Genomic DNA, 22,363 nt, shown 5'->3' with positions numbered 1-22,363 from the left:
TGCCAACCTTCACGACCTGGGCCCCGAAGCGATTGATATACTCCTTCAGGGTCTCCCCCTGATACTGCTTTACGTCGAACAGGTCATAGGAGACCGGCGGCGGGGCCTTGTTGGCTAAGTACTGTTCTCGGAACAATCGCGACAATTGGCGGAAAGATGTGATATGACCTTCTGGGAGGCTAATGAACCAGTCCATAGCCATCCCGGTCAGGGTGCTCATGAAGAGCTTGCACTTGGCAGCATCAGAACCGCCTATCAGGACCATCTGCGTGTGAAATGCAGCCAGGTGCGTCTCTGGGTCCTCCATCCCGGTGAAGATCACCTTGGGTCCCGCGAACGTGTTCGGGATCGCTGCGTCTAGGATCTCCTGTGAGAAAGGAGTGGAAAACTCCCTTGGTGGGGAATGGTTCTCCATCTCGTCATGCCCAGGCCGCCTCCTATCGTTTCTCAGGCCCTGGCGCAACTCCTCATTTACACGGTGAAGCTCTTCGTTCCGCTCATGCGAGGCGTCAAGGTCTGCCTGCATGCGTTCCTGCTCCATTTTCGAATCCGCCATGTCCTGCTGCAGCCCCCTCATTATTTCCAGGACCTGCTGCATGGATAGGTCTGCTGGGGCTGCGCGTGCTGCTCTTCGTCTGCTGGGGGCCATTGTCACTCCAACCTCCTTCAGCGCTACTGCAACCTGGTAGATTTTCTCGAACTTGTGATGGGACTGATGTTTTATATCGGCCCCACGGTGGGCGCCAAATGTTCTGTCCGGTTGACAGGGACGTTTTCGTGCGCGACCTCAACTGTCAGCTAGGGACTCCTTCCCACTGGTTGCCTGTGGATTTCTGCAAAAAAGAGGACAAAAAGGCGCTCTAGCGGCCGTGTGCACTCCGACGCTCAAGTCAGCCAGCAAGAAACACCAAAAACTGTCCACCTACGTGTCTGAGCACCGCGTATGGCACTCTGAAGGTGGTAAAAGAACTGTGTATATGTGTGTGTTGTCCCCTTTAGGCATAAATATTCCCAGTCACTTGTACGTAGCCTTGAAGCTCGAGCAAGCAACTAGAGAGTTCTCTGGTAAATTTGCCGAAAGTTCCAACCCTTTTTCCAACATTCTCCGCGCTATTTAAACTGCCCAAGCATTTAAAGCGTCTTAAAGTGCTTTTAATCACAAACGTAACGCACTCATTAAAGCGCTTAATTAGAAAACGTAGCGCATTTAAGACGTTGAAACGCTCGGGAGCCATTATAGTACCTGAATGCTCGAAAGGGAAACTGTATTGAATAACCTTTAATTACCTGGCACCTGACTAAAGGGTGTTTCTATTCTGGCATGGCTGTCGTTCACGTGGAGGGCCTCACGACGCCATGACCCCATCCGGGGACGCTTCTGCCCATCTGGGGACGTTTCTATGTGTGAGTCCTCCTGCTGAGAGTGCTACTGCGCTAGGGGTGACTTTTTGAGTGCCAACTCATGCCCCCAAGTATCTAGTCACTTACTTTGAGAGCGTATCTGCCTTCCTTTTGTACTCTGCACCCGGTTGCCCTGGACGTGACTTTCCTCTTGAGTCGTATCTGCCCCACGGGCGTCTCTAGGGCGGCAGGAGCACTTCACGAGTCAGGCTGCCCTTCACTGGTACTATTACTATGGCCTTGAAGCCACCTTTTCCTTCTCTTTATCGCTGCCCCGTGCTATTGGGACCTGAGGCCTTCCCACGGCGTCGCTCCCTCCATGGTCTTTCCTACCCATGGGTATCGGGGAACCACACCGTGATTGCCTTACTTTAGCACTGTTTGATCTGGCGACGCCTTCACCTAGGCGACGCCTTGCCTTGGCGACGCTTCCTCTTGGCGTCTCTCCACTCAGGCGATGCCTTGCGTTGACTTTGACTCTCCAGCCGTTGACTTTGACCTTGACTTAGTCAACGCCCGGATACGGGACGGTACACAAGCCCCCCAGTCTTAAGCCGAAGACTTGTCTTCAGCGTCAAGACTAAAGCCTCGCCCACGCCGTCCACGTGCCATCCTGATGACGTGTCATTCCCTGGTGACTCAGCAACTCTTCGAGTTATTGACGCGATATTTTCTGAACCACAAGGGTATTCTTAATGACTGATTGGACATCCCCTGAAATGAGGATGATAACACCTTTTGGGCTACCCTTGATCGCGCACCACGTGGCCCATCGCGCGGCCATCCTCCAGAGACCTTTGCGTTTCCCTTAGGCAATTGATCCTCTGACGCGTGGCATGATCCCACGGCCCTAGGTTAGCGCCTTTCGAGTTGCGAAATGTAACGTTTAAGTTACTCCAAACCCCGCGCTCACCCTACTGTTACATTCATCCACTCTGCAACTCCGCACTGTTCATCGCCTTCGAAACCCCTTCTGCAATCGCGATTCTCTCCTTGCTGCGCTCGTCTACTGCCTCCACTCCAATAACAAAGGTACGATCTCGAGTATTCACGACTCTTCCCTTTCGTCGCATTATAGGATTCATTGAACTGCCTGGGACTGTTGTTATTCTCGTTATTACTGCATTTCTCCGCTTCTTCTTCCTCCTCTGATTTTTCTCGCGTGGGTGACGCTTCCTGGGGTTCTTTCCCCTTCTTGCCATGGCGAAACTTGCTAAACCCTTTTTCTTCTCTTCTTTCTCCATCTATCTATTTTCACCATGATGCGCGCGAACGCGGAGCCTGATTCTTCTCCCACGACCCCCGAGTCCAACTACAAAGCCTTCTACCCCTGGGCCCCCGACGAGCTCCTGAGTGAATGCACCAGCCTGACTTCCTTCCAGGACCTGGAAGCTCACTGGGGGGATCCCCATTTGTACAACTTTAACGCCTTCTGCCGCACCCACGACGCCCACATTTCCGTCCGTCCCGGCAGGCCTGGGGAACCTGTTTGTTTGGACGACAGACCTAGAAAGGGGAAACCCTTCTTCTTCATGTACCAAACCGTGTTCAAGCGCGTAGGAGTGCGTCTCCCATTCACTCCCTTCGAACGGGAGCTCCTCACTGAAATCAACACTGCCCCCGCCCAGCTTCATCCCAACAGCTGGGCATTCGTGCGGGGCTTTCAAATTCTTTGTGCATACCTGGGCATCCCCCCTTCTGTAGATATCTTCATGCATTTCTTTGAGGTGAAGAAACAGGGGAAAAGCTTCTGGGTAAGCTTTTCCGGGATCGCAGGCAGGATCCTCCTATCCCTCTTCCAGAATTCTTACAAGAACTGGAAAGGGAAATTCTTCAGGGTGTGCAGCGCCAAGCACGATCCGACAGCTTTGGATGGCTTCCCCCTTTACTGGACGGAGCGCCCTAAATTGCTCAGGGCCAAGACCCTGGAAGAGCTATCTCCCGCCGATAGGGAGGTAAGCAAAGCCTTGGCTGGGTTGGGGATCGTTTTTGATACCTTGAAGCTGGTCGCTAGCGAGTACAATGCTCGCGCCCTGACCACCTACTTTGGTAAGGGGCTCTCCCCTCATCCTTTTGTTGTGAACAGCTTGCTATCGAACATTGGTTCCCCTGGACTCTTATACTCATTTTATAGTGTGCTATGTTGCTTGCATTTCACGCCTCCATGTGTGTTGTAATTTTGCATAGTTACTTTGGTCTTAATTCTTGTTGTTTGGTCAATCTTGATGTAGGATCGGTGATGGGCGCTTCCAAGAGAATGATGCTGGCGAAGGCAATGAAGGAGGCACGGGCCGCCAAGGCGGGCGCCTCCTCCACCCTTGCTGCTGATCCGGTTCCCCCACCGACTCTGTCTCCACCTCCTCCGATCACTGTTGAGGCTATCTCGAGCTCACCTCCGTCGTCTCCTCGCAGCCTTGCAGCCCTTCAGACTCCTCGCTCTCCTCTACCCATCGCCGCTGTTCCCCTAGCCGCGGCCTCGTCACCGGCTCCAACTCCCCTTGACAAAGGGAAACGGGTTTTGGAGGTTCTGTCGGATGATGAGGACTCAGAAGGCGTGGCTCCCTTCAGAAGAAGAAAATCTGCGCGGGTCCCTCTTTCGGTAGAGGCGTCGCCCCAGGGAGGGAATCCCTTCATGGATAACCCCCCGAGCGCGACCTCACTCCCTCCAATGACACTCCAAGAGGAAAGGGGCGAAGGCGCCGAATCTGCCCCGCCTCCGCCGCCGGCAGAAACCATTGCTTCCCCTGCTCCCGTCGCTGCCACCCCTGACTTCATCGCCATCCCTCATCCGATTATGCATCTAATGAGGGGCTTCAGCGGCGGGACTCTACCAGAGGGTACAGACAGGAAGGAAGGCATGCCCTTCTACCTGGGGGCCTTTCTGGCGGTGGCCCTTGAATGGCGCGCCCAGGCCAGAAACGCGGTCTTGCAATCTCAAACTCTCCAGGCCTTGGAAACAAATGCAACTACCCTGGAAGAGGAAATGAGGACCTTGGGACGCCAGAACGAAGCTTATCAAACTTCTCTGAAACAAATACAAGAGTCCAAAGCAGAAACTGAGAGGCAACTGGTAGAGGCATTGGAGCTCCAGGCTGGCTTCTACACTCGGGAAGTTGCTCTTCAAGTCCAGGTAACGGGTCTTCAGGAACTGGTCAAAACGGATGCAGAAACTCGAAAGGACCTGAAGGACCGTTGCTGTGAACAGGCTGCCAAGATGGAGCGGATGGAGGGGGAAATGGCCACGCAGGCCAAAGCTATGGACCTTCTCCGGGCTGACTACGACAAATTACTGGTCGAGGTCAGTCGACTTCGCGTTGAGAAGGAGGCTCTAGAGAAGCAGGTGGCCTCTGGGGATGCCGCCGTTGAGGAGCTGGAGAAGGAGAAAAAGTCCCTTATCCAGGAGATGGAGGGTACTTTCGAGGAGGGGTTCCAAGAAGCTCTGACCCAGGCGTCCTGTGAGAACCCTGGCATCAATATTTCAAACTGCGACCCCATGCACCATGTCGTCGACGGGAAGGTCGTGCCCATGGACGTGGATGACTGAACCGCTGCCTCTCAACCGCCACCTTCAGCTTCACGCTTAACTGCTTTATACTTTTCCTTCGTCTTTGATTTTATCTGTTAAAATTTGTAATTCTTTGAACTACCCGCACTCTTGTTACTGATTTGGGGCGTGCGCATGATTCCCTTTATGTCTTTGCCATATACGATTCTGCTTGTGCGATCTCATTCCCATCTTTTACCTTTGCGCGCTTCGCTTATTTTATCTGTGTTCTGCCCATTTCTTTCACTTCGTTGGGCGGCTTTGTATGACCGAGAAAGGCCGCGTGCCAACCCTCACGCCCGTGGAGAGGCTCACCTAGTGACGCCGTATCGTCCACGAGGTGTTTCTAACACCGAAACGGTTCTCTCCATGATTCTTAGTCCCCGGTGCCCACGCCTAAGGAGAGGCCTGCTACAGCAGCGCCGTATCGTCCCCGGGTGTCTAAAACGTCAAGTGCTTTGGGGGGGGGGGGGGGGGGGGGGGGGGGGGGGGGTTCGTTCCCTCTATGGTCTTTCCTTCCCATAGGTATCGGGGAACGCCCTGCCAGCGATTCGCTGGCGTTTGGCGGTCTTATCTCCCTCCACAGTCTTTCCTACCTGTGGGTATCGGGGAGGCGACGCCAGTGACTAACTTTGCCTTCTTTGATTTCGTCTCCCTCCACAGTCTTTCCTACCTGTGGGTATCGGGGAGGCGACGCCAGTTGGTATTTGGGTTGGCGACGCCCGTGACATCTCACGCTGGCGTCGCCCTTCACGTCCTTCCGGGCGACGCCTCGAGCATTACCTTTACTTCGACTTTGACTTTGATTCTTGCCTTGGTCGACGCCTGACGACAGCGAAGAGCTCAAAGTTTTGTCTGTGCCATCCTCGTGGCGCTCCTTGTATAGCTGATGGGACGTTCCGTCATTCGACTTGATCCACGTGGCGCTGCTTGTATGGTTGATGGGGCATTCAGTCATTCCATTTTCTGACTCCTGCTGTACCCCTGACTTACTTTCGACGGCGCATCGTACCACTGGATATTCTGCTGATATGACATTTTCTGATTTAAACCAGTGGTGCCAGCGTCACCCTTTCATCTTCTGCCACGTGTATCAATCGTGCGGTGCATCCATTCACGTCGTTTGGCGCTCTAACCGCTTTATTTAACTCTTCAAACTCTGGAACTATCTTCATCATTTTCTCACTCTTCATAACCTACTTGCGTTCTTTCTTCTTGCACCCTTCCTTCTTGCACCCTTTCTTCTCTGTCGAAGGGTTGTTCTAGCCTTCGCTCCCCTCACTCAACTCTTGCATTTCTGGCAGTCCTGATCTTGTTAAAGAATGTCGTCTCACGCTGCTTCCTCCAGGGTTCGCCCCAAAGACTTGTACCCTTGGGCTTCGAATGAACTTCTTGACGAGTGTTCATGCTTGCTCTCTACCAGGGCCATACGGGAGCACAAAGGGGAGTCATGTTCTTATGACCACCGGGCCTTCGCGAGGAGGCATGATGACGACATCGCTGTGCTCCCTTGCACTCTGGGGGAGCCAGTGTGTGGAGACGAACGGGCCAACGACGGGGTCCCTTTCTTTTACTTTTACCAGGTGGTGTTCAAGACCATCGGGGTCGCTTACCCTTCTCCTGGTTCGAGAAGGAACTGCTGACGGAGATCAACGTTGCTCCGGCCCAGTTGTACCCCAACAGCTGGGCCTTTGTCAAAGCCTTCGATGTTCTCTTCGGGTTTTTGGGTTGTGCACCCTCGGTTGACCTCTTTCTTCACTTCTTTGAGGTGAAGAGGCAGAGACACAACCTCTGGGTAACTCTCAGCAATGTACCCGGAAGAGTTCTCTTCACACCCTTTCAAAGCTCGTTCACGGGGTGGAAAGGCCGGTTCTTCAAGATCTGCCGTACTGATCTTGTTCCCGACGCTCTGGATGGGTTTCCGCTGTACTGGGTGAGAGAGGAAAAGGTCCTCAAAGCCAAACCCCTCAAGAATCTGGCTCCAAGTGATCAAATAGCTTGCCGGATTCTTGCTGAGGCGGGAGGTTTTGACTCTGCTACGGTGATCAGCCTGGAGTTCAACGCTGGGACTCTTGAGAAGTACATACGTAAGAACCACTGCCTTAGGAAACTCGACTTTCGTTACTTTCTAACTGTGCCTGTCTTTCTTCATGGTGTCTCTAACACGTCTTTTCCCCTGGTGCAGGTTCGAAACTAAACCAAGAAAAGAGGACACGACTTACTCGAGCGCTGCGGGCTGGAAAAGAGGCTTCGCCTTCCTCCAGTGATGACTCTGATGAGCGCTGAGAAATGGCTTGTTCGCGTTTTTGCATGATTTGTAGCGTTTGCTTCGTTTGTGCTGCTCCCATTGTACTGAACATTGCTTGTAACAACAATTTTTCAATGTCATACTTGATTTTTGTAACGCTACTTCACTTTGCATATGCTTCATGTACTGCACGCTTTCCTTTCGTCTCGTTCTTCCAACGATGCCTGTCTTCACTTGGGCGACACCTGCTCAGGGCGACGCCCTTATCTGGGTGGCGCCTTCTTTCTGGGCGACGCCATGACCTAGGCGACGCCTTCTTTATTGGTGACGCCATGGCCTAGGCGGCGCATCACATAATCTTCAAACAAGGAAAGATAAAGGCTGAAAACCAAGGCACTTCTTTTTCTCAAACTGGGTTTTCCTTTTATTAGGGTGACCTCATTAAAAAACCCCCGAGAGGGAAAAAGAGCGTCCCCTTCAACTAAATTGTTACATACTGCTTACATAAGTCAACTGAAATAAAATTTTAAGTTGGCTGCATTCCAACTGCGCGGGATGGGCCCTCCATCTAAAGTCTCCAGGTTGTACGAACCGTTGCCCTTAGCCTCAGTAACTCTGAAGGGCCCGGTCCACTTGGGAGACAGCTTATTCTCCAACTCGTATGGGTGAGCTTTCCTCATCACTAGGTCGCCAACCTGAAACTGTCGCGGCTTTACCTTAGAGCTATATTGTCGCTCTACTCTTCTCTTCGTCGCTTCAGCTTTTATTCTGGCTTCTTCCCTGGCTTCTTCTAGAAGATCCAGGTTTACCCGCCTCTCTTCATTGGACTCCTCCACCACAAAGTTTTGAAAACGTGGTGAGCTTTCATGTATTTCTACTGGAATCATCGCGTCCGACCCGTACACCAAACTGAAGGGCATCTCCATAGTAGAGGATTGGGCGTGGTGTGATACGCCCATACAATCCTTGGCACCTCTTCCGCCCACGCCCCTTTGGCTTTCTCTATCCTTCTTTTTAACCCCCTCAGCAGAACTCTGTTTGCCGACTCTACTTGTCCATTGGTCTGGGGGTGTTCAACCGACACGAACACTTGTTTGATTCCTACTTCAGCACACAGATTTCTCAACTGCTGACTGGCAAACTGGGTCCCATTGTCAGATATCAGGCGCCTAGGTACGCCAAAGCGACACACAATGTTTCTCCACACGAAATGTTGTACCTTATGCGCAGTGATCTGTGCCACGGGCTCTGCCTCTATCCACTTAGTGAAGTATTCGATGGCGACGATCAGATACTTCATCTGCCTGATTGCCAGTGGGAAAGGGCCCAGGATGTCAATTCCCCGTGTATGGAAAGGCCATGGGCTGTATATGGACCGCAACTCTTCTGGCGGCGCCTTGTGCCAGTCGGCGTGCTTTTGGCATTGCTTACACCGTTGGGCGTGCCATGCGCAATCCTCTTTCACTGTTGGCCAGAAGAAACCTGCGCGTATTACCTTGGAGGCTAAGGATCTTCCTCCTACATGGCTTCCGCAGATGCCTTCGTGTAGCTCCGCCATTATCCTGGTGCACTCATCGCCACTGACGCATGTTAGGATAGGGTGAGTGAAGCCGTGCCTGAACAGCACCCCATCCACCAAAGTATATCTTGCGGCATTTCTTTTGACTTTTTTACCCTCTTCAGGGTCCCCTGGAAGAGCCCCATCCGCCAGGTATCGTTTATAGGGCGTCATCCAGGTGTCTCCCTTGGACAAAACACAGACCTGCATCTGCTCTTCCTCAGGCACACCCGCGTATATGCTGATGCGGGGCGCCCTCTGCGTATCTTGGGTCAAAGAGGAATGACTCCTCGGCCTTCCCCTCGATGTATAAATCTGGAGGACATCCACCCTGTTGTCTTCCACGAATCGACGCGGAGCTTTGAGAGTCTCCTGGATCAATGTCCTCTGTCTACCCCCCTTGCCTGAGCTGGTCAGCTCTGGCATTCTGCTCCCTCGGGACATGTATCAGCTCAAGAGCATCGAACGCCCCTTTCAATAACTGGACGTATCTCAGATACGCCGCCATCTGTGGGTCCTTCGCCTGGAATTCACCCGACACCTACCCCGTAATCAACTGAGAGTCGCTCTTCACCAGGAGGTTCTGTGCGCCCATCTCCTTGGCCAAGAGCATTCCTGCTATCAGGGCTTCATATTCTGCCTGATTGTTACTTGCCTTGAAGGCAAAACGCAAGGCCTGCTCGATCAGTATGCCGTCGGGTCCCTCCAAGACTATTCCTGCACCGCTCCCTTGTTGGTTTGAAGAGCCATCAACCGAGAGCAGCCACTGCGAACTCGCTTCCACCTCTTGCTCACCTCCGGGCGAAAGTTCTGCTACAAAATCTGCGTACACCTGCCCTTTGATGGATCCTCTAGGCTCGTACTGGATGTCGAATTCTGACAGTTCCACTGCCCAGCGTACCATTCTTCCTGCCACATCGGGTTTCTGCAGCACTTTCTGTATAGGGAGATTGGTCATCACCACCACCGTAAAACTGTGGAAGTAATGACGGAGCCTCCTAGCAGAGAACACTACCGCCAGCGCCGCCTTCTCTAGTGCCGGTGAAGATCACCTTGGGTCCCGCGAACGTGTTCGGGATCGCTGCGTTTAGGATCTCCTGTGAGAAAGGAGTGGAAAACTCCCTTGGTGGGGAATGGTTCTCCATCTCGTCATGCCCAGGCCGCCTCCTATTGTTTCTCTGGCCCTGGCGCAACTCCTCATTCACACGGTGAAGCTCTTCGTTCCGCTCATGCGAGGCGTCAAGGTCTGCTTGCATGCGTTCCTGCTCCATTTTCGAATCCGCCATGTCCTGCTGCAGCCCCCTCATTATTTCCAGGACCTGCTGCATGGATAGGTCTGCTGGGGCTGCGCGTGCTGCTCTTCGTCTGGTGGGGGCCATTGTCACTCTAGCCTCCTTCAGCGCTACTGTAACCTGGTAGATTTTCTCGAACTTGTGATGGAACTGATGTTTTATATCGGCCCCACGGTGGGCGCCAAATGTTCCGTCTGGTTGACCGGGACGTCTTCGTGCGCGACCTCAACCGTCAGCTAGGGACTTCTTCCCACTGGTTGCCTGTGGATTCCTGCAAAAAAGAGGACAAAAAGGCGCCCTAGCGGCCGTGTGCACTCCGACGCTCAAGTCAGCCAGCAAGAAACACCAAAAACTGTCCACCTACGTGTCTGAGCACCGCGTGTGGTACTCTGAAGGTGGTAAAAGAACTGTGTATATGTGCGTGTTGTCTCTTTCAGGCAAAAATATTCCCCAGTCACTTGTACGTAACCTTGAAGCACGAGCAAGCAACTAGAGAGTTCTCTGGTAAATTTGCCGAAAGTTCCAACCCTTTTTCCAACATTCTCCGTGCTATTTAAACTGCCCAAGCATTTAAAGCGTCTTAAAGCGCTTTTAATCACAAACGTAACGCACTTATTAAAGCGCTTAATTAGAAAACGTAGCGCATTTAAGACGTTGAAACGCTCGGGAGCCATTATAGTACCTGAATGCTCGAAAGGGAAACTGTATTGAATAACCTTTAATTACCTGGCACCTGACTAAAGGGTGTTTCTATTCTGGCATGGCTGTCGTACACGTGGAGGGCCTCACGACGCCATGACCCCATCCGGGGACGCTTCTGCCCATCTGGGGACGTTTCTACGTGTGAGTCCTCCTGCTGAGAGTGCTACTGCGCTAGGGGTGACTTTTTGGGTGCCAACTCATGCCCCCAAGTATCTAGTCACTTACTTTGAGAGCGTATATGCCTTCCTTTGGTACTCTGCACCCGGTTGCCCTGGGCGTGACTTTCCTCTTGAGTCGTATCTGCCCCACGGGCGTCTCTGGGGCGGCAGGAGCACTTCACGAGTCAGGCTGCCCTTCACTGGTACTATTACTATGGCCTTGAAGCCACCTTTTCCTTCTCTTTATCGCTGCCCCGTGCTATTGGGACCTGAGGCCTTCCCACGGCGTCGCTCCCTCCATGGTCTTTCCTACCCATGGGTATCGGGGAACCACACCGTGATTGCCTTACTTTAGCACTGTTTGATCTGGCGACGCCCTGGTTGGGAGACGCCTTCACCTAGGCGACGCCTTGCCTTGGCGACGCTTCCTCTTGGCGTCTCTCCACTCAGGCTACGCCTTCACCTAGGCGACGCCTTGCCTTGGCGACGCTTCCTCTTGACGTCTCTCCACTCAGGCGACGCCTTGCGTTGACTTTGACTCTCCAGCCGTTGACTTTGACCTTGACTTAGTCAACGCCCGGATACGGGACGGTACAAGTGTCAAATTTCAGTAATATTTCATATAAAATATAGACACTTAAGAGTAATAATTACTAAAATAGGTATAAAATAACTCCTAATTTATGAATTCATACCTTTTTACATATTTTGTGATTTTTATTTGAATAAGAACGATTTATTCCCAAATTTTGTGTTAATTTCAGGATTCTGGGGAGAATGGAGATGATTGGGCAAAAGGAGAATGATATAAGCTAAAAAGGAAAAGATGGAAGGCCCCGACACGCACCAAGCTCACAAAAGCCTAACTCATCATCAAAGCATCTCGCTCAAGCGAGCTCATTCTCGCTTGAGCGAGATTGCTCTCCCTACTTGTAACAGTCATCGTGTTTGGCTAATATTACCCTTTGTGATTGAGAGTAATTTGTTCAAACTCTTATGTATTGAGGTGGTATCTAAACATAATATTTTGTTCTTGATTGATAATTGATATTATTGTTTTGTTTATAATTCTTGGTTTACCATGACCTCGAATCTTAAATTTGTCTGGAAAACACTTTTAAGGTTCTTACCCAAACGATAATACTTAACATATTTGAATGCTAGAAATATATTTGAAATGTTAATTGCTATCAACCTCTGATCTTAAGGATAAATTGTTTTTACAAATATGTGATGAATCGATACTTAAGAAGCATCATAATAATTTTATATGCGAAGAATCAATATAAATGATTTTTTACAAGCATCAATATCAATCAAAGGACACAATATTGTCATGCTAATCAAAATACAAAAGAGTGAGAAAGATGAAACTGAATCCCTATTTTTCCAATTGAAGCAACAACTCTTTGACTTATTTTCTTGTTAATCATTGTGAGCATAACAAATCGCAAGAAACTTTTATTATTTTGTTTTATATTTTAGTGAATATTTTACTTGATTATTCAACTTTTTCTTATGGGTTTGATATCTGTTCTTAGAGACACTTATTACTTCTGACAACGCAGTGCATTTTCCGTAAAATAGTCATCAATTATATGCATACTTCATTGTATATGTTCCTCTTCATCTAATTTCCATACTCAGATGTCCTTTACAGGTCTTCTAAAATATTGTCCCATTAGCAATTCGAAACTCTTGTTTTAGATTAGTTTACCATGAAAACCTATCTCTCCTCCAAGTTAAAGTCCACTCCCAACTAGTTTCATTCCACTCATCTTAGGCTTCTATTTTCTTTTCCTTACAATTAGAAATAACATAAAATCTATGGAACCTATTACATAGAGAAACATCTTTAGCCCACTTATCCCCCAAAATTTGATCCTTGTACGTTCTCCTACTAACCACACTACATAATCATCAAACCAATTATTTAACTTCCCTTCCTCACACACTTGACGTGTGTCTCTCCAGCACCTTGGTTGGTTCTTACCAATGATTTTCTCGTTTATATGTTTACTCATAAATTTTTCTACCACTTTTTCCAAAATTATTCTTTCCTTAGATTCTCATTCATGGGCATTCCCAGATATTTAAAACAAATTTTCATATGGCTGCAATTTATGATCAATGAAAAGTGGTACAATGCATCATTATCAACTCGTATAGCTTTTATCTGACTCTTGCATTATACTTGTTATAAGCGCTATGTTTTGGTGCTTGAGTTCATAGATAAAAAAAACCGCAAGAGTTTCCTATTTTCACCTTTTAAATACGTTTTATTCAATTGTTTGTCTTACCATTTCTGCTAACTCGTTTGCTACTATTAGGAATAAAAAAGGCATAATTTGATCCCCTTGACACAACCCTCTTATTAGTTTAAATTCTTGCGTTCGAACTACCATTCACTAAGACTGAAATAGTAGACGACTCCATACAAATTTTTATCCATCTTCCTTTTTATCCCTCTTATTACTAAAGCCTAAACTACTCATCATCATGTAATACATAAAATCCCAACTTACTGGGTCACAAACCTTTCAAATGCATTACAACTCTAGGAATATTCCTAAGCCTTTGAAAAAGTCTAATTACCTGCACTATCTCCTACTTAATGGTTTCCCAATTATTCTTGATGAAATTAATGTTAAACCTATTAGCCCCTGAGCTTTTAAAAGTTCCAAACAGATTGACTGCCTCCTTTGTTTCTACTTCCTCGAAATCACTATCCAATTGTCTATTGTCATCTTCTATTAAGAGTGGAAAATCAATGCCATCAATGTTTATTATGTGATTAGGTGTTTCAATGTGATGCACAAGTGCATTTTAGGATGTTCAAACCTATAGGCTTGAACCATGCATTTACTAGGTGCTGGGGGGGGGGGGGGTATTTGGGTAGGTACTGTAAGTGAAATTTGGAATCACAGGAATAGGGTTGTGTTTGAGAATGGATGGGTGGATCTAGTGGAGGTTTTTACCGTGGTACAAAGGAAGACTTGGTCTTGGGTCACAGTAAAAGAAAAATTGGTTGTTTTCTCTTACTCAGACTGGTGTTTGGAACCTCATTGTTGTATGAGGTATTTGAAAGAATGATTTTTTGCGTTATTTAACTAACGATGTTTCCCAGTCTTGGTAGTTGTGGTGTGGTTTGTGCAGGTTTCATCAATTACTCCTATCTGGCAAGGTTGGATTGAGGTGTGTGGCCTTGGGTTGCGCTTGGAAGGTGTCTATGTTGTGTGCAGGTCTATCTGGCTATGACTGATTCTTGTAGGTTTGGAAGGTTACCTCTGGTCTATGTATGAGTTTGTTGGTATTGGCTCTTGGGTATTTGGTGTGCTTCAGCCTGCTGTAAATTCATTGTTTTGTTGTTGGTTGTTATGTCTTGTAATAAGGGTGTGATCTATTTGGTGGTTTTTATGGCGTACTTATCCTCCTTGTAGGATCGGTTTGTCAAGTTTTGGCACCTGGTTTGGCACTTGGTTTGGCACCTATGCCTGCTGGCAAAGATCCTATTCAGTTGTTGGCTGCATGTCCTACATTGAGAGTGTGATCTCTTGGTGGGTTGATGTCACTGTATATGTTGGGTTCCTATACCTAGAACTGTAGTGTAATGTTTGTTGAATCATGTGTTGGTTGGTGGTACGAAACTTGTTTTGGGTGTTTTTGTATAAGGGTTGAGACACCCCTGAAGTGTCTCATTTTATTTTATTCATTCTTTGCTGATAAAAAGAAAGGTGTTTCAATGTACCTATTTCTAAATTACAACCTTTTTTATTTTTTTTCCTCACACCACTCACAATTTATGCCCCATTTAAGTTCCTTTCAAGTTCTTCTCCATCTAATTCTAGAGTGAAAATATTTAGAATTAACATCTCCTTGCTCCAACCATGCAACCTTACCCTTTTGTTTTAGAATTGAATGTTCCTTATTGCACAACAATTTAAGTTCACTAAGAAGCTGTAATAGTTAAGTCTCATATCCTTACATAAATTACTACCATGATCCTTATCATCTATCTCATCTATGTTATAAATAATTTGCAATTTATTTATGTTTAAGAACCCAAAAACATCTTTATTTCATTGTTTGAGGTTAGTTTTCAGCATTTTCATCTTGTCGTTTGTTACTATTACAGTTTGATGTTATGATATATGATGATGGTACACATTGGTATTTGTTGTATGGATCTTGGGAATGATGTCATGACCTACTGTAGTTGTGTGATTACTTGAGAGGATGTCGTGACCTATTGTGGTTGTAATATGTTAAGTACATTAACACATTAAGGAATGGAATATATCCTAACCTTGGTGATAATTTAAATAACACAGGTTAAGATATCGTGGTAAGAAACTAAGGAAATTTTATGCATTAGACTTTGTATATTAAATTCAACAATAAAATTTATGTTCAACGAACTACAATGATATCATTACAAGAAAATTGAAACCAATTTTAGAAAAAAAAAAATAATAATTAGTCACTATATTTACTAAATTAGATATTTTTTTTAGAGATAAAAAATATATTTGTATCTAAAGTAATTTCTTTTATTGATAAATAGTTTCTAAATTTGTATTTAATTAGCTATCAAGATTTTAGCTACCAACATTAGAATCTAATACTTGGTAGTTAAAACCTGGATACCAATAGAAACTACTTTAGGTACTAATAATTTTTTTAATCTCGAAAATAATATCTCATTTAGTTAAATATAGTAACTAATTATTTTGTGTTTCTAAAATTGATTTTTATTTAATGATTTTTTTTACTAAGAATTGAGGTGAATTTCAATATTATTTTTTATGAGTCAGATGTTAGTATATTGTGAAACACGATTAATATAAGTCTTCTGAAAGATGTTAAATATGACAAATTACCTTAGTCTCATGTTAAAGATACAATTAAATATCTTGTAATCCAGGATAGTAAATTAAGTATAATTTGTTGTGATTCTTTGGATTAATAGTGCATGTGGATATGATGGTTCTTTAATGTGAAAATATGTAATTATAATTTGATATAAATATGTGACTGTATATATATATTGAGAATTATGATGTTTTTGAAAATTAGTTATCCACTTTCTTGTGTATTATAATAACAATATTTGATCTTTGATTGTAGGTGATCACATTTAGAGATGTAATATTTCATTTTTAATTTCTTTTATTCTATATTTTGAAAACATGTGGTTAAAAACAATGTATGAAATATATATTTATATTAGTTTTGATTTTTACATATACTGGACAAGTATAGATTATTTTTGGGTGTTAATATTATTTTTACATATTATTAATATTATTTATATTATTTATATTATTCATATAATTCATATTATTAATAATAATAAGTATAATAAAAATCATAATAGTACTTAAGAATTTGTTTGGTGTAGTGGTTAATGTTCTTTTGTCAAACATTTAGCCATTTCCTAGAGACCAAAAATCTGTCGATTATGATCTTAACAGACTCATTCGGTTTATACTAAGTGAACTTTCTTCCGATCATCGTTATATCCAACAAGTCAGATTTTTCGATAGATTCATTGAACCCTTTAATCTCTCTACTATAATCAAATACCAAAATTAAACATTTTCTCTCCTCCTTTTGTCGAATAGAGTTAAGGTCACGTACAACACACTAAGCCCTATTTGTTTGGCACTTCTTGTGTTCATATATCTTATCCCAAACCACCTTTCTTTTCCTTTAAAGAGTTGGAGTCGTAAACATTCACCATAGTGACTTGTGTCTCATCACCACCCTCCCAAACCCCTTAAATTACACAATAATTTTTACCATTAAAAAAACTTATCATTTGAAAGCAATTTTTTCTTCACATCGAAATGATTCCTCTTGCAATATTAACAACATCATTTTCAACCCAATCAACTTCATTAGAACCCCACAGGTAAAAACAACTCTCCCTTCTGAACCTTGAGCATTTAGACTCTTGCAAGCAAATCAATCCTACCTCTTCTTTAGGTATCATATCTCTTAAATATTTTCTTTTAACACTTCCTTCTAACCTCCTTATATTTAGGCTAATAGTTTTCATTATCAGAAACACTTCTCTCCCTCCTGTTGCTCCTATTGTCCCGATTTTTCAAAGAGTGTAACCTACTTATAGCGACTTCTTCCTCCCCAACAAGCAAGAGGCCCATCTCCTTCCCGATGTCCACATTCTCCTAGCTTCACCTGTGTTATCCTTCAACCAGAATAATCTATTACAATTTCGGACAATGCTATACCCTATTTCCTCGTTTCTGTAGCAAAATTTTGACATAGGCTCCGTTTGGATCCCGTAAACACTGTTCACTCAAGGCAATGAATGTTTTGATTTGTTTACAATGATTTAAGAAGATGAAAAGACGTTGATTTAGGGGAGAGGGATAAAATGAATTCCTGTGCCATGTACGGGTGGCAAAGCGGGCCAGCCCGCCCCGCATTGACCCACCCCACGCTTGGCCTGCAAAAATGCGGGTCGGGTTGCCCCGCCCCGCAAAGTTATTGCGGGCTAGAATTCCCGACCTGCCCCGCATAAGAGCTGGCCCACGGGTTTGCGGGCCAGCCCGCATTCTTTTATTTAAAAAAATTAAATATTTTTTTTTTTACATTTTGTTCTTAAAAAATTGTAAAATTAAACCAATATATTTGTTATTATCAAACCTAATTTTTTTTCTTCCTTTTCATACATAGTCAAACATAAAAAAAATTAAACATTAAGATAAATATCAAATATCATTATTCTTCCTCTTCCAAAACATTAAAAATACCTAATTCCAAAACATTAAACATAAACATAAACATTAATTCAAAAACATTAAACATAAACATTATTGACATTCTTCCATTTCAATAACATTGGATACCCACCTTAGAAGAACTTTCATCCATTTTTTCATAATTATAATCTTTCTCGTCATCTGCACACAGTAAAACAATGACAATTTTTTTTTCTTGTGGGTTAGCGGGTCGCGGGCTAATGTGGGGCGGGCTAATGCGGGTTAGCGGGTTGAAAAGGTCAGCCCGCCCCGCGTTTTTTACCAGCGGGCTGTGGGCCGGCCCGCATGGCCCGCCCCGCTTTGACATCCCTAGTGCCATGAGAAGAATAGGAGCGAAAGTTTACAAAAATTCACATAGTAACGTATAAAGTCAAAATTACCCTTAATTACTTTTTTATATACATATAAAATAACACTTTATATATATATATATATATATTATAATAAAAAAAATACTATATATTTATAACATAAACAAAAATAAAATAATTAATTATAATAATATAATATAATAGTAATAAAATAAATATACTCATATAACAATAATATAAATGTAAAAACTGTAAAATAATAGTAATATATTTAAATTTTAAAATAGGAATAATATATAAAAAAAGTAATAAAATTATAAATAATACTAGTAACTAAAATAATTTTTTAAAATAATAATAATAATAAAAATAAAAATAAATTATATATTTAATAATAATTAAAATAAATTTATTAAATAAAAATATTAACAATAATAAAAGTTAATTTTGATTTTGATTTAATTTTATGAAAATATTTTTTATATGCATATATAAAATTTTAATTAACTACAAATTACACAAAATATCTCATACTTTATTATTTAAATATTTTTTAAGGAAAGGATAAATTTGTAAATTACATTTTATACATTTTAAAATAATAAAAAACCTCTTACAACCATCATATCACTCACAAATTTCAATAAACTTTCTTTACAAATTCACTCTAACATACCTTAATCCAAACAACCTCACTTTTTTTACACTTTTATCTCAAATCCTCCCCTCAATCCAAACACAACCTTAATGTTATACCCTCTTTCCTAGTTTCTAAAGTAATATTCTGGCTTTTCGAGACATAATTAATTGCACCACTAAAGCTTGCGCCGCCACTTGGAGGCACTCATGCTTCAAGCGAAAACTGAATGGTTTGCTCTTCTCCACCCATCTCCTAGTCCTACAATCGTAATCAGAACATTCTGACTCATAAAAATCTTCACCATCGTTGGTGCCCAACTAAACCTTCGATTCAGCCTCAGAGGTCACACCCCACTTCTCGAAGAACGACCCTAAAAAATGATCAGGGATGCAAAACTCTTCTTCGAGGAACACCTGACATAGAGTATCGTTTATTTTCATTGACTTTACCATATTCACCGCCTCTCCTACCGGAATACTAACATGTAACCTTGCGTATTCTAAAACATCTCTTTCAGTGGTCACCTCATCAATCTTTACGAGCGTAGTGACTAACGCCCCTATGAGTTCAAAACACGGTTTGCTCCACAAAGTTGAACCCTCTAAGGAGGAAACTCTCAACAAACTGCACGTTCACTGCCACCAACAACCTTCCAACAAAGCAATTCTTCAACCACGTGGACGACTCCACCTCAACCCTGAAGATAGGCGTGTGGTCTTCATCACCCTTCCGATCGGAACTCATGTTCCCACTCTTAACATCCTAGGCAAAGGGTCATTGAGTCTTTTGACTCCATACTTTCTTAGCTTGAGCCTGTCGTTGCAAGGGAATTGTGTCATTCTTAGAACTTACATACCTTACAAAATTTATGCTCGCTTACCTTCCGAACTTGGGTCTGTTTGCCTACAATTTCCAGGTTCCTATTCAAATGGATTCTAATGCTCTTTCAAGAGCGACTGCATCCCTCACCCCATGAAATTTAATGAAGTTTTCTAACATGGGGATATATAATGCAAAGTTTAGGTGTATAAAATTAGGAAAATGGATTTTCTTACACCTCATGCTCCACCCTACACCCCACTAAATATTAATATTTTAATCATTTTTAATATTTTTAATTTTAAAAATTATTTTAACATTTTACATTTTGTCTATAGTTTCATTAAGGAGATTTTTTAATTTTTTAATTTTTTTTAATATATTAATATTTTGTTGTGGGTGTAAAGTGGAGCAGGGTGTCAAAATATCATCACCCAATAAATTAACCAAGTTTGAAAGAGTGTCCCACCATTTGGTTGTGGAAATAATGAATGGTTGTAAAAGACAATATAAGTTAATATATTTTACAAAAGAGTTATATTATACTTTTAGTTCTAAGGTTATTATTTAATTATTTTACAATTTAAATGATTTAATGATCAAAATAACTAATTTATAAGCTAATTTTTAAATTGATATATAATTATCTATCAAGTTTTACCTACCAACTTTAAAATATAAAGTAATTAATAACTTAAATCTTCATAGTTAATTAAATATCAATTTAGAAACTAATTTATAATTTTTTTATTAATAATAAAAATTACTTTAGATACTAATAATTTTTTAGTGTATAAAATAATATTTAATTCAATTATTATAGTAATTAATTTTTATTTAATAACTTTTTTTTAGTGAATGTCATTTAATTATAGAAATTTTTAGATTGATTTTTTCTTTGGTTAGTTTAAATATTGCCAAAAAATTTCTTAATGAATTAGTTTTTTTTATTGAAGTATTCTCTCATACTTAAATTCTAATATTTAATAGTAGGAAATTTTGAATAATATGAATTTTTTTAAAATGTAATTACAAGAAGGGATGTCCAATAAAATACAATAAACACTACAAGAAAATCATGAAATAAAAATCAATTTTTAGAAATAAAAAATAATTAGTTGCTATAGTGAGTAAATTAGAGACTATGTTAGAGACTAAAAAAATTTGGTTTCTAAATTAGTTTCTATTATTGTTAAATGGTTTCTAAATTGGTATCTAATTAGCAACCAAAGGTTTTGCTACCAATTTAAATTGGTTGTTAATTAGATACCAATTTAGAAACCATTTAACAATAATAGAAACTAATTAAGAAACCAAATTTTGTTAGTCTATAAAATAGTCTCTAATTTAGTCACTATAGCAACTAATTATTTTTTGTTTCTAAAAATTGGTTTCTATTTCATGCTTGTAATGAAATTTTATATTTCAAAAGAATCATGAGTTTACCCTAAGCTGTATTCCAATTTCCAAAAGCTCAACCCTTAAAAGCTTAACACTCCAATCAAATCATTAAATATAAATCAATTTTAGAGATTAAAAATAATTAGTTGTTATATTGACTAAATTAGATACAATTTTTTAAATTAAAAAAATTATTAGTTTCTATTATTGATAAATAGTTTTTAAATTGATATTTCATTAGTTACCAAATTTTTTTCTACCAAACTTAGAATCTAAATAATTGATAATTAAAACCTTAGTAGCTATTAGGTACCGATTAAAAACTATTTATCAATAATAGAAAATAATTTAGAAAATAATTTTTTTTAGTCTTTAAAATAGTATATAATTTAGTCAATATAACAACTAATTATTTTTAATTTCTAAAATTAGTTTTTATTTAATAATTTTCAAATAGGATGAGAAGCTAACCCACTCTTAATCGGGTAAAAGACCCTTAAACGCTATACTCATCCACCACACTAAATTGCCTTTATAAATTTTCAAGAAATCATTCTGTAATTTTATTTAATTTACGTACATTATTTAGTTAAAATTTTACACAACATTTAAATTTTTTTCCTGACAACTGTTTGTTGAGAAAAAGGAAAATCCTAAAGGTGAAGCCAACTTTGATCTCAAATTAAAAAAAAAATTGTATTAACCTTTCAAATTCAAAGAAAAACAGTGTTAGTGACTAGGAATTTAAAGTTATTTTTAAAAATAATTTAACTCCTTAAATTTAATTTTTTATTAAAGTAGAAATAATTCATTATATTATATATATTATTAAAAAATTATTAAATAAAAACTAATTTTATTGATAAAAATGACTAATTATTATACTGATTAAATTAAATATTATTTTATAGATTAAAAGATAATATGTATCTATAATAGTCTTTATTATTAATAAAATAATTATAAAATAGTTTTTAAATAGGTATTTAATTAGTTGCTAAATTTTTAATTACTACATTTAGAATCTGAAATGATTGGTAGTTAAAACATTGATAACTAATTAGATATTAATTTAGAATTTTTTTAGTTTATAAAAAAATATTTAAAACTTAATTAACATATTAATTAAATTTGTTTTATAAAATTAATTTTTATTAATAATATTTTTATTGTGATATTTGATAGGTGAGTTTGACCTTTGGCTAAAATCATAAAATGTGAATCTGACTTAGTTGCTTATTATAGAAATCTTTTAAAGGTGTAACTTCATTGATATAAAAATCTATGTATAACTTACGAATGTATATATCGTAATAAGGTATTTTAAATTAATAAAATTATTGAATTATTGGTCTAAATAAGTCTATTAATAATTATATAATGACAATATTTGATGTTTGATTCTAGGTGCTCACATGCAGATTTAGAGATGTAATATTTCATTTCTAATTTTTTTTATTCTATATTTTGAAAACATGTGGTTAAAAACAATGTATAAAAT

This window comes from Phaseolus vulgaris, chromosome 7 (assembly GCF_051622355.1).
Source record: "Phaseolus vulgaris cultivar YP4 chromosome 7, ASM5162235v1, whole genome shotgun sequence".
NCBI lineage: Eukaryota > Viridiplantae > Streptophyta > Magnoliopsida > Fabales > Fabaceae > Phaseolus > Phaseolus vulgaris.
The sequence above is the reverse complement of the archived record's forward strand: the minus strand, read 5'-3'. Positions refer to the sequence as shown.